This window comes from Rhinolophus sinicus, chromosome 17 (genome assembly GCF_057876585.1).
Source record: "Rhinolophus sinicus isolate RSI-liver-muscle chromosome 17, RSI-T2T, whole genome shotgun sequence".
Classification (NCBI taxonomy): Eukaryota; Metazoa; Chordata; class Mammalia; order Chiroptera; family Rhinolophidae; genus Rhinolophus; species Rhinolophus sinicus.
Genome location: NC_142517.1, coordinates 301813 through 304790, shown reverse-complemented (window position 1 = coordinate 304790; position 2978 = coordinate 301813).

Genomic DNA, 2978 nt, shown 5'->3' with positions numbered 1-2978 from the left:
CTGGCCGATTTAATGGGGGCGGTGGGCGCTCACTGCCGTTTCAATCGGCGTTTCCCTAGTGACTGACAGTGCTGGCACCAAGGGCACACAGACCCGTGTGTAGGGTCGTTTGACCAGTTGTGTCCCAGTGACTGCAGCTCACCTGTCGAGTCAGTGCAGCATGAGCCAGTTCGGGTCCCACAGCTCACGCCTGGTGGTGCCGGGGGCAGAGCCGGCAGTCTCACAGGGCAGCTCTGCCAGTGTGTCCCTGTTACCCCTTGTTGGTCTTTCCAGATGAACTTTAGTGACATCTGTTGGGTTCCAGAGGCAAACTGAGCAATCCGGGTGTGTGTGTATGAGTACATATGTGTGCTTGTATGTGTGTGCGCATTCACACATGCTTGTATGTGTACATGTGTGCTTATGTGTTTTTGCATGTACGCATGCCTATGTCTCTGTGTACATGTGCGCTTGTGTATGTGTGTGCATGTGTGTTTGTATGTGTACATGTGGTTATATGTGCGTATGTGTTTATGTGTACAGTGTGTGCACACACATGTGCTTGTGTGTGCATGTGTGCTTGTGTGTTTGTGCATGTAGATATGCTCCTGTCTGTCCATGTGTGCATGTATGTGCAAGTTTGTGCTTGTGTTTGTATGTGTACGTGTCCTTACATGTGTTTTGTGAGCATGTACACGCACGCATGTGTTTGTACATGTGTGTGCTTATGTGTGCACGTGCATGTGCTAATGTGTGTTTGTGTACATGTGTGCTTGTACGTGTTTGTATGTGCAAAGGCTCACGTACCTTAAAAGAGAAAACATGGCATTTAAAAATCACTGGCAGAAATGGAATGTTCCATATGTAGCTAGCTATTTAGAAAAAGCAAAGTCAAGTTCGTGCTCTTTATTCCAGAACGAATCCAACTGGTGAAATATTTGAATGTAAAAGTGTGAACTCTCAGAAGAACTGTGACAGCACTCGAGACTGTTGGGCCGTTGGCTATAAAGTCAAACACAGTGTCCTGTGCCACCTCCTCACCCACCAACTGGGGACTTGGGACACGGTGGCTCCCTGCTCACTTGACCTACTTGTCACTGTTACCCTTTCAGTCCCGCCTGTTAGAACAACTTCACAGAAATACACATGATATCATTCCACACAGGAAACATTGTTAGAATTTACCTCACCCTGTTCTGTATCTTGGGCCATCCTTCTGGAATCGTTTTCTACCATCTTGAAATCTTTCATAAGTTTCTTTATAACAGGCTACTGAATCTCCCGTGTTGTTTACTTTCTTGCAAATGTTCCATTCCCCCCCCCCCCTTTAAAAGAAACCTTTTAAATATATATGTATTTAAGTGTGTTTTCCAGGACCCATCAGCTCCAAGTCAAGTAGTTGTTTCCATCTAGTTGTGAAACGCGCAGGTCACTGGCCCATGCGGGGATCGAACCGGCAACCGTGGTGTTTATGAGCATCGTGCTCTAACCAACTGAGCCATCCAGCCGCCATTTCCCTTGGGTCTTAAACACCAGTTGTGCTGCATATTCAAATCTAGGTCGATACCTATTTTCTCTGGACGGGTCCGAAGGACCCTTGTGATTACCCTGGGCCCACCCAGATAATCCAGGATAATCTCCCCATCTCAAGATTCCCTTTTAAAAATTAATTAACTTAAAATACTGTGGTAAAATCACAAAATTTAGCATCGTGACCATGTCTGAGTGGTGATAACTATATTCATTTTTTTAAATTTAATTTTTATAGGGGAATATTGGGGAACAGTGTCTTTCTCCAGGGCCCATCAGCTCCAAGTCAAGTCATTGTCCTTCAATCTAGTTGTGGGGGGCGCAGCTCAGCTCCAAGTCCAGTCGCCATTTTCAATCTTTAGTTGCAGGGGGCGCAGCCCACCATCTCATGCTGGAGTGGAACCCGCAACCTTCTTGTTGAGAGCTCGCGCCTAACCAACTAAGCCATCCGGACACCCCGTGATAACTGTATTCAAATGCGCCCCAGATCTGGGCCGGCTCGGTGGCTCAGGCTGTTAGAGCTCCATGCTCCTAACTCCGAAGGCTGCCGGTTCAATTCCCACGTGGGCCAGTGGGCTCTTAACCACAAGGTTGCCAGTTCAATTCCTCTAGTCCCGCAAGGGATGGTGGGCTGTGCCCCCTACAACTAGCAACGGCAACTGGACCTGTAGCTGAGCTGCGCCCTCCGCAAATAAGATTGAAAGGACAACAACTTGACTTGGAAAAAATCCTCGAAGTAAACACTGCTGCCCAATAAAGTCCTGTTCTCCTTCCCCAATAAAATCTTAAAAAAAAAAAAAAAATGGAGGGAACCCAGACTCCCCCGTGTGTTTGCTGTGACACAGGTCGCCCACCGCAATCTTGTTTTTCATGTCACCTCTCTAGTTGTAGGCCACTTGAAGTACTGTCATCCTACCCAGCTCTCAACGGCCCAGATCTGTAGCACGGTGGAGTTTCGGGGCGTTTATACTTCTTACAGAGAGAACTCAAGGTGGTTTCTGTGTGTCTCCCTGAGGTGGTGACGCCCACCCTGTCCTCGTCATCTGCCTGGACTCTGGTGTTCTCATCCTGCAACTGAAATGTTGTGTGACCTATAGAAAGACCCTAACTTAGGGCTCTGCTTTCGTTTTCCTTTTCATGGTAAACGGGATGTTACTGACAGCGATGAGAGAAAGTAAAACGAGACCGAGAACCTTAAGCACATTTAACTAGACCAGACCACCACTTGGTGAGAGAGGCGCTGTTCCCCCGGCCCGCCCTGGCTGGGAACGCTCACCCAGGTACAGTTACTCTAGACAAGTCAGATGCTTTGTATTAATGTCAATTAATCAGAGCTTATCAGCTTCCAGTGAGCTTGATTACACCACCAGCATTTGATTGTTAATCAAAACCGTGGGCTAGGAACAAAAACCTTGCACAGTTTCCTTATGTGGACAAACAGGTTCAAGTGAAATTTGAAGCTAAGGAAC